Source organism: Zea mays, chromosome 5 (genome assembly GCF_902167145.1).
Source record: "Zea mays cultivar B73 chromosome 5, Zm-B73-REFERENCE-NAM-5.0, whole genome shotgun sequence".
Lineage (NCBI taxonomy): Eukaryota > Viridiplantae > Streptophyta > Magnoliopsida > Poales > Poaceae > Zea > Zea mays.
Genome location: NC_050100.1, coordinates 101,109,949 through 101,124,640, shown reverse-complemented (window position 1 = coordinate 101,124,640; position 14,692 = coordinate 101,109,949). Strand labels below are relative to the sequence as shown.

The 14,692-nt window shown below is 51.9% G+C and overlaps 1 protein-coding gene across 1 annotated transcript in view; it reads right to left on the bottom strand.

Moving 5' to 3' along the window:
• The window catches only part of LOC103626750 (Leucine zipper protein-like), a 36,845-nt gene extending 29,669 nt beyond the window's left edge, over window positions 1-7,176 (bottom strand). The window contains exon 1 of the mRNA XM_008647125.3: window positions 6,824-7,176. The gene's annotated coding sequence lies outside the window, so the exon portion shown is untranslated. The remainder of the gene's footprint in view (window positions 1-6,823) is intronic.
• Between the last annotated feature and the right edge of the window lie 7,516 nt (window positions 7,177-14,692).

Below are 14,692 nucleotides of genomic sequence, written 5' to 3'. Positions count from 1 at the left end.
TCTTTGAGGGGGAGTTTTGTTTAGTCAAAGGAAAAGCATTTGAAACAGGGGGAGAAAACTTCAAATCTTGAAAATGCTTCTCAAAATCATATTCACATACCTTTGACTATTTGCAAAAAGACTTTGAAAAAGAATTTCCAAAACATTTGCAAAAACAAAACAAGTGGTGCAAGCGTGGTCCAAAATGTTAAAATGAAGAAAGCAATCCATGCATATGTTATGAAATGTAAATTGGTCTAATTCCAAGCAACCGTTGCACTTACCTTATGCAAACTAGTTCAATTCTGCACTTATATATTTGCTTTGGTTTGTGTTGGCATCAATCACCAAAAAGGGGGAGATTGAAAGGGAAATAGGGTCAAACCTTTTCCTAAATGATTTTGGTGGTTGAACTGCCCAACACAAATAATTGGACTAACTAGTTTGCTCTAGATTATATGTTCTACAGGTGCCAAAGGTTCATCTACAACTATTCTAAATCGACTGTCCAGAATACCGTAGATTATTCCGGACAAGAGAAGCTTTTTAGAAAAACAGACTAAGTGCGGACCGTTCGGTCCTTTGCGGCGGACCGTCCGTGACACCTAAATGACACTCGGACAGAACCAATGCAAAAACACATGTCTCTACTGCGGACCGTCCGATGGAAGAGCAAGCACCGTTTGAGACCACGCGCGGACCGTCCGGTAGGTGAGGAACCGAAAAACCCGAAGGTGACAGGTTCGGTAAAATGAATTATAGCATCCTCGCGGACCGTCCGGGGTGCACGACCGGACCGTCCGCGACTGCCTTTATTTGACATCTGACGATGCATTAAATGCAATGTAGCCATTGATATAGCTGTTACTGCTGACCGTTGTGTTTTCAGCCGTTGATCTAGCCAACTAACTTTGTCTTGAGGGTGGTTTGGCCGACTAAGGGTCAACCGACTAAGGCCTGGCTGACTGAACTCTAGTCAGGGCATGTCTCGCCAGGCTTGCTAAGGCTACCGACTGAATTCAACTGATATAGGTCTGGTTGACTCAGGTTTGACCAGTAAACTTCTATCGATCTTGAGTTTGTCATATTGTAGGACTGTCGTTGATATTTCATATATTGTGTTTTCTAGAAAATCTAATATGTGCACTCAATGGGTGTGCCCAATGCGTGTGTACGTTGTCTTGTCCACATAATAGTTGTTTGAGGTGTTGGTGTTGTGTTACGCTAAAGGGTGACAGAAGCATGCAATTTCTTGGAATCCAAACGACTCTTGAAGGCTGGCGACTGTTTGTTGTACGACCGGAATACAAAGAGGTACTGTTTCATTTCTTTAAATAGACCAACTGTGTGCCGCAAACTCCTTCACTTGCACATACTTCTTGTTTCCTCCTATCCTCTTCTCCTCTTCTAGAAACTCCGATGGCGGGAAAGAAAGACGGTAAGGGTAGGAGGAACACCAGGGGTGATAAGAGGAAACATCCTCCAACTCCGCCATCGGAGGACTTCGGTGACACAGAGCTCTCTGATGAGAGGACCAATCTGCCGTCCCCTGGCTCCCCATCATCCGTTTGCAAGGACGACTCCATGGGGATGTCGGCGGGGAGAGGGCTTATCTCTGGGGCATCGAGCTGTCCGACCTCGATGACTTGGATGAGTCAGGGAGGAGGAGGAGGGCGATGTCGACGATGATGGCTACGCCGGTGGTGATGAAGGAGCCATGTATGACAATGTCGACAGCGGTAGCAAGGGCAAGGATGGCGGTGGCGACGGCGGCAAAGGCGGCGTTGACAGCAGCAGTAGCAAGGGAAGCAACAGTGGTGGCGACAACGACAGCCGTGTTAAGGGCAGCGATAGCGACGATGGCAATGGCGATGGAGGCAATGGTGGCGGCAAGGGCAGCAACGCCGGTGGCAAGCCGCCAACGGCTTAGTTCGTAGTATTATGTAGTGTAGTAGTAGTTGGTAGGTGTAGTAGTAGTAGCAAGGGTCTTTTGCATGGTGAAAGGGAAATAGGGTAAAACCTTTTCCTAAATGATTTTGGTGGTTGAATTGCCCAACACAAATAATTGGACTAACTAGTTTGCTCTAGATTATATGTTCTACAGGTACCAAACGTTCATCTACAACTATTCTAAATCGATTGTCCAGAATACCGTAGATTATTCCGGACAGGAGAAGCTTTTTGGAAAAACAGACTAAGCGTGGACCGTCCGGGCCTTTGCGGCGGACCGTCCGCAACACCTAAATGACCCTTGGAGAGAACCAATGCAAAAACACATGTCTCTACTGCGGACCGTCCGATGGAAGAGCAAGCACCGTCCGAGACCACGCGTGGATCGTCCGGCCTCAGGCGCGGACCGTCCGATAGGTGAGGAACCGAAAAACCCGAAGGTGACGGGTTCGGTAAAATGAATTATAGCGTCCTCGCAGACCGTCTGGGGTGCACGACCGGACCGTCCGCGACTGCCTTTATCTGACATCTGACGACACATTAAATACAATTTAGTCGTTGATATAGCCGTTACTGCTGACCGTTGTGTTTTCAGCCGTTGATCTGCAGAGGCGGACCGTCCGGACCAGGGGCGCGGACCATCCGGACCAGGGGCGCAAACCGTTCGCGGTCGGCAGAAAGGGGCAACGGCTAGGAAGTAGTTTGTGGCTATAAATACAACCCCAACCACCTCCATTCACTTCACTCAAGCATTCCAATCTTCAACATTCAATACAAGAGCTAGCATTCCATTCCAAGACACAATCAAAGCCTCCAATCTCTCCAAGTTCCACAATTGAGACGAGTGATCATTAGTGATTAGTGGCTTGAGAGAGAGAGAGAGAGTGATTTGTGTGTTATTTGTCACTCTTGTCGCTTGGCTTTTTGCAATCGTGCTTTCTTCTTCCCCATTCCTATTCTCAAGACACTTGTAATCAAAGCAAGAGACACTAAGTTTGTAGTGGTCCTTGTGGGGTCTAAGTGACCCGTTTGATTAAGGAGAAAGCTCACTCGGCCTAAGTGACCGTTTGAGAGAGGGAAAGGGTTGAAAGAGACCCGGTCTTTGTGACCACCTCAACGAGGAGTAGGTTTGCAAGAACCGAACCTCGGTAAAACAAATCATTGTGTCATCCACTTTCATTTGCTTGTGATTTGTTTTCGCCCTCTCTTTTGGACTCGCTTTTATTTCTAACGCTAACCCCGACTTGTAGTGGTGCTTAAAGTTTATAAATTTCAGATTTGCCTATTCACCCCCCCTCTAGGCGACTTTCACATGGGTCAGTTCATAATGGACTGAATCTTCTTCTATAATGGTGCTTCTGTCCTCATGAATAAAGCTTCTAGTTTATTTCCTTTGATCTTCGAGTTTCTGATCGTGCTCTAGAATATGGTTCATCGGTATCAACCTCTTGTTTTTGCTTAGTTTCCTGTGTCCTCGCAACTTAACCCTTGAGACCGATCCTTCATGACTGATTTTGTGTCGAATGTGTTTTCCATTTGACTTAGCTTGTCCGACTTAGCTCGGTCCGAAAAGCAGTTTTACTTGTGCCGACACCGTGACAATTCCGATATATATACGTATACTTGACAGTTTCTTGCAGAAACCCTAGCGCTGCTTTCGCTGTGCCTTTTCCTTAGAAATTTGCCTGCTCTTGTGACTTAGCACCCGAATCCGTGCTCACGAGGAGACTCATGGCACCCAATAAGAAGAAGTTGGGGACTTCGACAATCGCTATCCCCCATCTTGACCCCAATAGACAACTTCCATTTTGTAGTAATTATGTCTCTCTCATCTCCAAGTCCGATTTGTTCTGTCTTGTCAGGATGGGTGTTCTCCCCTAAGAGTTGAGTTCGTGGCCAGTCTAGAAGGGGATTACTGTCCCCATAGATGATACCCACGAGTCTGTTGTCTTCGCTCCTTTCTTAATTCGAGATTTAGGTTTACTCGTCTCCTCCTTTCACTGTCTTCTTGACTACTATTCTCTTAATCTGACTCATATGAATCTCAATTCTGTTCTACAAATTGCCATCTTCGTACATCTCAGCGAAGCCTTTCTTGGGATTAGCCCACATTTTAGATTGTGGAGGTATCTCTACCACTGTAAGCCAGGTATGGTGGGTGGACAACAACAAGTGGTTGGAAGGGCTAGCCTAGAACTTCGTTGAGGCAAGAAAGCTAAATGTTTGGATATGCCCCTGAAGGATAGTATTAAGGGGTGGCGATACGAATGGTTTACCCTTGAAAACCACAACAATTACCTACCTCCCAGCTCTAGGAGGTAGCCAGATGTGCGAGTGCCCAGTTGGATAGAGGGCCCAACTGATTCTGAAGTGACTGAGCCGAGGATTTTGTTAGTCGAGATTGCTAATTTGAAGGATAGAGTTCTGACTGTCGAAGCCTTGGTGATCGATTCTGTGTTAAAAAACATTCAGCCTCTAAAAGAGAGAGTATACCCTACATAGCTGTATACTGGGTTAGAGATCGTTCTTGGGTAACAGATAGGCGAATCTCGGAGGAGGATGTCTTGAGCTAAGTTGAGTTGATGCTGAGGGGCGCTATTGTTAATGATGGTGCTCCTCGATCCTATTCTGCATGGAATCTTCCTCCTTTTGTAAGTTTTGATCACTTGATTTTCCATTGCTAATCATCGAGTTACTCTATTATTTATGCTGACAGTACTGCTTTCTTGTTGCAAAGTCCTTTTCTCGAGATCGTGTCCAACCCTCTCATTCATGGAGAATGTAGTGGTTCTGGCCATAGGGCACGACTATCTGCTGATGAGATTGAGGCCATAGTTGCTGCTCACTAGGGTCTATCTGAGGACGATAAGCAGACCCATATCTTAATACAAAAGCCAGCCAATGACTTTGAGATTGAAGCCGCTAAGTGGGAACCATGCTGACTATCACAAAAAAGGGTCCATGCCAAAACTGCAAATAACGACAGTTAAACCCCCATGCAATCCTCACAGATTACTCGAGGGGGGGGCTTGGGGGCTACATCTAGAAGATGCGCTTGCGTGCACCTAAGATTTCAGTTCCCAACAAGAAAGCCTCCGCACAACTCCAAGAAGTTGCACGAAGGCACGAGGCCTGCTGATGCATACCAAGGAACAGGGTACCCAAAGTATGCCCATAACTCATGGCAGCCCACCTAGGTCGACCAAGCCATGCAGAACAACTCTATGAGGTGGACTGGCCATCCAAGTCTTTTCGAGCAACTCAGCGAGACGTACTGACCGAACAAGTCTTGTCGAGCAACTCTGCGAGACGGACGGGCCGACCAAGTCCAACTTAGCAACTCTGCGAGGTAGGTTGGCTGTCCTGCTGAGCAACTCTGCACGGCGGAGAAGCAAAGGTCCATGACGAGCCCATACACTTATGGGCCCTGGTGCCATGTCCCCCTATCACTCGTGCGACAGGAGCATGCCTATACCCACCTGACGTGAAGGCAAGGCACACAGTAAGGCATGTCACCACCATAGACCGTCTTGCATGGCGCCACGATGCGCCATAGGGGTGATGGAGTATCTTTGACAATGGGATGAGACGTTGCCGTGTACGGCCTCAGTATCCCCCAACTCTGCCTCGTGGGTCCCGCTAGGCACCGCTACACGGGGCCTTAGCACCATGGTTTCTACAGTGACTCGTATACCGGATAGACAGAGTGACCAGCCATGCCAGACATACGACTACACACGTACTAGAAGACGACGCCAAGAGAACTATGTCAGTAGGACAACCTTAGACAACAGGTCGCACCCTGCTTTAGACAACAAGTCCCCTATGTAAGAGCCTCTCCTTAAACTATAAAAGAGTTCCTTGTAACACGCTCCTTTGAACAATACCACAATCAACACTACACTGGCACGAGCCTGAACCAATATAAACCTCCTGTTTGAGTCTCCTGATTCACCATTCGAAATGAGTCCATGCTTGCCTCTCTCACCAAACAAAAATTCTACTATGTCCTCGGTTTTTGAAACCACGACATTTATATAACCATTTCTAAGTAAATTAAATATTAAAATTTCACATTAAATATAAACTCTAGAGTACATGTGGATAAAAAAATACAATAACTGGATTTAAATTTGAAAGTTAAAGTGTAGATTTATAATGTAAAAAAATTGCAACAAAGAATTGTATAATTGGATTTAGGTTTTTGCTAAATATATATCTTGCTAGAAAAAATATAAATACTATAAATTTTCACAAAGTTAGACATACCTGTCCATCAATCCACCGAAGTCTAATCACCATCAGTGATAATAACCATTAATATATTCTAATTTCTTAATAACCATCCACCTCTATGATTGTGTAAAATGACAGAGTAATGCTATGGATCTGTATTTAGTCACCTATGCCATTAACAGATATGATCTAAAGTAAACACATTTTTTTTTGCATATAAATTGTGAATTTCTCGTTGTTCAGAAACTAAAATACCCCTCAAATGTAAATCTGCAGGGGGTAACTGGATAGCGTAAATTCAATTTTATCGGTTCCTTTTTGAAGTCTTCGGACCCGTGTCCGGTGCAGCCACATAAAGATGATGTATGGCTGTGACTAGAAGATTGTATATACGAATCGTGCAATACACTATATTAAACTATATACTGTATTGTTTATATAGTGAAGTTTAAAATAAAAGATGTAATAGCTGTTTGAATTAGGAGAAAGCCACAAAGGAAAAGATGTTAGCTCTTCCATAAGTGTTTTGAACTTTTCTTCAGTCATAATACTGTACTTAGCTGACATGTACCTTGGTACCTAGAGCTAATAGCCCGGACTTGCAAGTTGCAACCGCCAAAGTAATTTGAAGTTCAAATCGGTGCTTCAGATTTCTTACCTGTTTTTTGTTGCTGGGCGCTGGGTTGGGTTGGAGGGGCACTTCACTTTTGCCAGTGGTCGGTGAAGGTGGGAAGCAGCGACGGCCGACGCGTGACCCCGGCTACAAGCAGTTATTACTCCTGGTGGCGCGAAATCTCAGCCGCGGCAGCGCCGCCGCACAGGGAGGCATGGAGCATGGCCGAGCAAGCTCGAGTTCGCACCAGAGTTCGGATGCCGGTTGCGAGTCTGCTTCAAGTCTGCTGCCCTGCTCTTGGTTGGCCTCGGCCGGTGAGAATGGAAAATACCAAGTGCAACTGGTTCCTTTGTTTTTCTTATAGATATTCCTGGACAAACTAGTGACACAGGACTCGTCAATACTTGACATTTCAACTTCGCTGGTGCCACTCGCAACTATTGAATTAGATAACGCAGATGTTAGAATGAGGGACCGAACCAGAAAAAAAGACTGAACGCTACACTATAAGAACTCTTTTAAATTTTAGGTGAGACTTCAGTGACGATCTATGATCTCGGAAGCGAAATATGATCTCAGAAGCGAAAGGGGAGGCTCGGGCATTACCCATCCTACTGCTACCTCCGTCCCTAGTCAGAATTGAAAACATATTGCAATTTAAATGTGTTGTTTGCATGTAAGACAATCAGAGCGTATAGGCTCGGAATTGTGAGAGAACTTTTAGCTATAATCCAATAGTGAGGAATTGAGCTATAATTTCAACTCTGAATTAATTAGATAACAAAATAGCAGAATTCAGAAATCTTGATTCTAATTCTTAATTCTAGACTTCAATATCCACGTCCAAACGTGGTGTCAGTAGTATTGTCCAAGAAACCCAGAGCTTATAGTAAAAAAAAACGTCTAAGAATTTTATAGCTGCTTTTATAATAATGAGAAAATGGTCGAGTCTTTTATGACAATTGACAACTTGGGGCCTTTTGGGTAGCTTCGCTGAAAATACTTCAAACCAAGAACGACACGCTACTAAGGGCTGGACGCGTTTTCTTTTCTTTTTTCATTTTGACTCAGTCTAGCGCACATGACTGATTGACATTTGATAGAACAAAGGCTCAGTTGAACGTTTGGGTACCCGGTGGAGATTAATTCTAACATTCTTCCTTTTAATATTATCTTATACTTTCAACTTTATATATTTTAATTCTTTTCGTATTCCACTGCAAATTAGTGCAAATTGGTGCATAGAGCATGCTTTGTCGTCACGATCAATTGCCGATAGACTTAACAACTACAATACATGGCCGAACGATGAAAATTATTTTTCGTGGCTTTTGTATTTTATATTGACTGGGCTTGATTTTTATCCTAAACGCTCCCATTTGGAATCAAACACAAAAAAGAAAGGCATTGAAGAACTAGCGAGGGTCAAATTGTATGACCCTATAAACTTCTCTTCCTTTGTTAGGAATTTTTCCTCTTGGGATGATAAGAGGACCATCAAATTTGACTTATGTATTATATAGACTAATCTTCCCCTTTATGTATGCATACATGTGATAAAGATAATACTCTATTGATACCAACTAAAGAGTAAATCATATGCATAGTAGTGTTAGGGGAATGAATTAAACCAAATATTATATTAATCAATATAATATATGAAGAAAGCATGTAAGAGATACTAAATGATCTTGATACCAATATGCATGATATCACGATAGAAGTCGATACCTATATATATGATACCAAATCATGAATTCTTGAAGTTGAAGCAAGTTGCTTTTCCCTAGGGACTCCATTTTTCTTTCAATAGGATTTATGTAAACATGATAAGCTTGATGTCACACCCGGTTTTAGGGCAAAACCGAATGCATAGCATATGTGTGCTATGATCTATTTTCCAGTGTAATATATCAAAAGACAATACAATAAAAGCATAAAGAGTGTAGAGTAACTTTATTACATCGTCCAGACAATAGTGTCTTAAAAAGTATCATCATCAAAGTATAACAGAATTAAACATGGACACTCTTCCACAGGAAGGTGACTGGCACATCGTTAGACTTAGTACTCGTCGACATCATCTGCAAAGTCTTCTTCATCACCCTCTGATCAAAATATTTCCAATGGGTGAGCTCACTTAAGGTCGGGGCTCAGCAAGTGGGAGGAGTAATGCAAGTTTAACAAGGTAGGCTATGGTTAAGCGGTAAGCATTTTAGTTGTGTCGGGGACCATAATTAGGGGTACCCTCAAGACGCCTAATTCTCAGCTGGTAACCCCCATCAGCATAAAGCTGCAAAGGCCTGATGGGTGCGATTAAGTCAGGGATCAGTCCATACGAGCGACTCGATCACGCCTCGCCCGAGCCTAGCCTCGGACAAGGGCAGCCGACCCCGAGGGATTTCCGTCTCGCCCGAGGCCCCCCTTTTAACGGCGGACACATCTCCGGCTCGCCCGAGGCCTTGCCTTCGCTAAGAAGCAACCCTGACTAAATCGCCGCGCCGACCGACCGAGTCGTAGGAGCATTTAACGCAAAGGTGGCCTGACACCTTTATCCTGACGCGCGCCCCCCGGCAGAGCCGAAGTGACCGCCGTCACTTCCCCGCTCCACTGACCGGTATGACAGAAGGACAGTGCCGCCTGCGCCACTCCGACTGCAGTGCCACTTGACAGAGTGAGACTGACAGGCAGTCAGGCCCTGCCAAAGGCGCCATAGGAAACTCCGCTCCGCCCGACCCAGGGCTCGGACTCGGGCTAAGCCTCGGAAGACGGCGAACTCCGCTCCGCCCGACCCAGGGCTCGGACTCGGGCTAAGCCCCGGAAGACGGCGAACTCCGCTCCGCCCGACCCAGGGCTCGGACTCGGGCTAGGCCCCGGAAGACGGCGAACTCCGCTCCGCCCGACCCAGGGCTCGGACTCGGGCTAGGCCCCGGAAGACGGCGAACTCCGCTCCGCCCGACCCAGGGCTCGGACTCGGGCTAAGCCCCGGAAGACGGCGAACTACGCTTCGCCCGACCCAGGGCTCGGACTCGGGCTAAGCCCCGGAAGACGGCGAACTCTGCTCCGCCCGACCCAGGGCTCGGACTCGGGCTAGGCCCCAGAAGACGGCGAACTCCGCTCTGCCCGACCCAGGGCTCGGACTCGGGCTAGGCCCCAGAAGACGGTGAACTCCGCTCCGCCTGACCCAGGGCTCGGACTCGGGCTCAGCCCCGGAAGACGACGAACTCCGCTTCGCCCGACCCCAGGGCTCGGACTCCGCCCTGGCCTCTACCGAACGACCTCCGCCTCGCCCGACCCAGGGGCTCGGACTCGGCCTCGGCCATGGAAGACAGACTCGACCTCGGCTTCGGAGGAGCCTCCACGTCGCCCGACCTAGGGCACAGGCCAGCCACGTCAACAGGAAGCGCCATCATCACCCTACCCCGAGCCGACTCGGGCCGCAGAAGAACAAGACCGGTGTCCCATCTGGCTAGCTCCGCCAGATAGGCAATGATGGCGCCCCGCAAGCCCTGTGACGACGGCGACTCTCAGCTCTCTTACGGAAGCAGGAGGACGTCAGCAAGGACTCAACCGCTCCGACAGCTGTCCCTCCGCCAGGCTCTGTTGCTCCTCCGACAGCCACGACATCACGCCAGCAGGGTGCCAAGATCTCTCCGGCTGCCACATTGGCATGTACTTAGGGCGCTAGCTCTCCCCCGCTAGACGCGTAGCACTCTGCTACACCCCCGTTGTACACCTGGATCCTCTCCTTACGCCTATAAAAGGAAGGACCAGGGCCCTCTTAGGGGGGGTTGGCCGCGCGGGGACGAGGACGGGACAGGCGCTCTCTTGGGGCCGCTCGCTTCCCTCACTCGCGTGGACGCTTGTAACCCCCTACTGCAAGCGCACCCGACCTGGGCGCGGGACGAACACGAAGGCCGCGGGATTTCCACCTCTCTCACGCCCGTCTCCGGCCACCTCGCTTCCCCCCTTCGCGCTCGCCCACGCGCTCGACCCATCTGGGCTGGGGCACGCGGCACACTCACTCGTCTGCTTAGGGACCCCCCCGGTCTCGAAACGACGACAGTTGGCGCGCCAGGTAGAGGCCTGCTGCATGCTGACGAACAGCTTCCCGTCAAGCTCCAGATGGGCAGTCTCCAGCAACCTCTCCGGCCCGGGACGATGCTCCGTTTCGGGAGTCTTGAGTTCATGTCCTTCGACGGCAGCCACGACATGATACTCCTTCCACCGCCGCGCGACAACGACAATGGCGGCCGACAACCCGCCCGCCGGCGGCGGAATCGACGACATCTTCCCCGCGTGGTGGAAGAACAACATTCGAGCTCGCCCCGTCCTCTCCCCCGCCAACGGAGGAGGAGGCGGGGCAACCAAGGCCAAGCGGGAGGCCGCGCTTCGTCGGCTGTCGAGCGAATCGACGTCCCCATCGCCCCAACGGGGGGCGCGTTGGGCGTCGACCTTGCGTTTGAGACGAAGGCGAGCGCCGTCCCCCCGCAACACACCAATCCCGAGCAAGTGGACGACGCTAGCGCGCTCGCGGAGAGCTTGCAGGACGTCGCCCTCGTACCTGAGACGACGGTGCAATCAGTCCCCGATGTGACTATGTCGCTCCTCATCGACCAAAAGGTACCGACTGATTCCCATCCTACGTCATTTTGACTCGGCCTCAACCCGCCTAGCGACCTTGCTTTGGCGGGCGCTCTCGTTGAGGCGAGTGCAACCCCTCTGGGGTTTCGTATGCGGTCGCCTTGGGACCGGCTGACAGACGTCTCGACCTACGGGCCCTCTGGGTCCGAGGAAGATGACGATCCCAGCATCTGTTGGGATTTCTCTGGATTTGGCAACCCCAGTGCCATGCGGGACTTTATGACCGCATGTGACTACTGCCTCTCCGACTGTTCCGACAGTAGCCGCAGCCTTGACGACGAGGACTGCAGCCCAAGCCGCGAATGTTTCCACGTCGAGCTAGGGGATCCCTCCGAAGGCAACCATCTCGGCATGCCGGAGGACGGTGATCTCCCTAGGCCGGTGCCTCGCGCTGACATCCCGCGGGAGCTAGCTGTGGTCCCCGTTTCAGCGGGGGGTCACGACCCACAGCTCGAGCAAGTCCGCGGGGCGCAGGCCAGGCTCGACGAGGGAGCAGGAGCGCTTGAGTCGATCCGCCGGGACGTCGGGCAGGTATGGGCGGGCCAACCCCCGGCCGGAGAAATACGTCACTTGCCCCAGGGTTTCCAGCACCGCGTCGCCAACGATGTCAGGGTCAGGCCGCCACCCGCATCCAGTGGGGTCGGTCAGAACCTGGCAGCCGCAGCGATGCTCCTCCGCGCGATGCCGGAGCCATCAACCACCGAGGGTCGGCGAATCCAGGGAGAGCTCAAGAATCTCCTAGAAGGCGCTGCGGTCCGACGGGCCGAGAGCTCTGCCTCCCGGAGGCAGGGATACCCCTCGAAACCTCATGCCGCGACTTCCCGATTCATGCGGGAAGCCTCGGTCTACACCGGGCGCACGCGCAACACCGCGCCTGCGGCCCCGGGCCACCTCGGCAACGAGCACCATCGTCGCGACCATCGGGCCCACCTCGACGAAAGGGTGCGCCAAGGTTGCCACCCCAGGCGTGGGGGACGCTATGACAGCGGGGAGGATCGGAGTCCCTCGCCCGAACCACCCGGTCCGCAGGCCTTCAGTCGGGCCATCCGACGGGCGCCGTTCCCGACCCGGTTCCGACCCCCGACTACTATCACAAAGTACTCGGGGGGAAACGAGACCGGAACTGTGGCTCGCAGACTACCGCCTGGCCTGCCATCTGGGTGGAACGGACGACGACAACCTCATCATCCGCAACCTCCCCCTGTTCCTCTCCGACACTGCTCGCTCCTGGTTGGAGCACCTGCCTTCGGGGCAGATCTCCAACTGGGATGACTTGGTCCAAGCCTTCGCCGGCAATTTCCAGGGCACGTACGTGCGCCCCGGGAATTCCTGGCACCTCCGAAGCTGCCGGCAACAGCCGGGAGAGTCTCTCCGGGACTACATCCGGCGATTCTCGAAGCAGCGCACCGAGCTGCCCAACATCACCGACTCGGATGTCATCGTCACGTTCCTTGCCGGCACCACCTGCCGCGACCTGGTGAGTAAGTTGGGTCGCAAGACCCCCACCAGGGCGAGCGAGCTGATGGACATCGCCACCAAGTTCGCCTCTGGCCAGGAGGCGGTCGAGGCTATCTTCCGAAAGGACAAGCAGCCCCAGGGCCGCCCATCGGAAGAGGCTCCCGAGGCGTCTACTCCGCGCGGCGCCAAGAAGAAAGGCAAGAAGAAGTCGCAAGCGAAACGCGACGCCGCCGACGCGGACCTTGTCGCCGCCGCCGAGTACAAGAACCCTCGGAAGCCCCCCGGAGGTGCTAACCTCTTCGACAAGATGCTCAAGGAGTCGTGCCCCTACCATCAGGGGCCCGTCAAGCACACCCTCGAGGAGTGCGTCATGCTTCGGCGCCACTTCCACAGGGCCGGGCCACCCGCAGAGGGTGGCAGGGCCCGCGACGACGACAAGAAGGAAGATCACCAAGCAGGAGAGTTCCCCGAGGTCCGCGACTGCTTCATGATCTACGGTGGGCATGTGGCGAATGCCTCGGCTCGGCATCGCAAGCAAGAGCGCCGGGAGGTCTGCTCGGTGAAGGTGGCGGCGCCAGTCTATCTAGACTGGTCCGACAAGCCCATCACCTTCGACCAAGCTGACCACCCCGACCACGTGCCGAGCCCGGGGAAGTACCCGCTCGTCGTCGACCCCATCGTCGGCGACGTCAGGCTCACCAAGGTCCTGATGGACGGGGGCAGCTGCCTCAACATCATCTACGTCGAGACCCTCAGGCTCCTGCGCGTCGATCTGTCCTCCGTCCGAGCAGGCGCTGCGCCCTCCCACGGGATCATTCCTGGGAAGCGCGTCCAGCCCCTCGGACGACTCGACCTCCCCGTCTGCTTCGGAACGCCCTCCAACTTCCGAAGGGAGACTTTGACGTTCGAGGTGGTCGGGTTCCGAGGAACCTACCACGCGGTACTGGGGAGGCCATGCTACGCGAAGTTCATGGCTGTCCCCAACTACACCTACCTGAAGCTCAAGATGCCGGGCCCCAACGGGGTCATCACCGTCGGCCCCACGTACAAACACGCGTTCGAATGCGACGTGGAGTGCATGGAGTACGCCGAGGCCCTCGCCGAGTCCGAGGCCCTCATCGCCGACCTGGAGAGCCTCTCCAAAGAGGTGCCAGGCGTGAAGCGTCATGCCGGCAACTTCGAGCCAGCGGAGACGGTTAAGGCCGTCCCTCTCGATCCCAGTGGCGACACCTCCAAGCAGATCCGGATCGGTTCCGGGCTCGACCCCAAATAGGAAGCAGTGCTCATCGACTTTCTCCGCGCAAACGCCGACGTCTTTGTGTGGAGTCCCTCGGACATGCCCGGCATACCGGTGGATGTCGCCGAGCACTCGCTGGATATTCGGGCCGGAGCCCGACCCGTCAGGCAGCCTCTGCGCCGATTCAACGAGAAGAAGCGCAGAGTGATAGGCGAGGAGATCCACAAGCTAAAAGAAGCGAAAAGTGTCAAGCTCAGCCCTGAAAGGTGAGTCCTCGGGGCGTCCCAAGGCACGGTCTTGGAGTTCATTATCTCCAAACGGAGCATCGAAGCCAACCAGGAGAAAACCCCGACCATCGCACGGCACCCCGAGCCCTTGCTGGGGGTACCCGGGGGCTGCACACACCCCCGAGAAAGGCCGCCTGTCATCGCCGACGTTCTGGAGCCCGGAACGTACGAGCTGGCCGGCGGTCAAGGCGAGGTCTACGACAACGCTTGGAACGTCCGACAGCTACGTCGCTTCTACCCTTAAGATGTTTTCAAGCTGTTCGTATACCTCGCTCATACACAAGTATC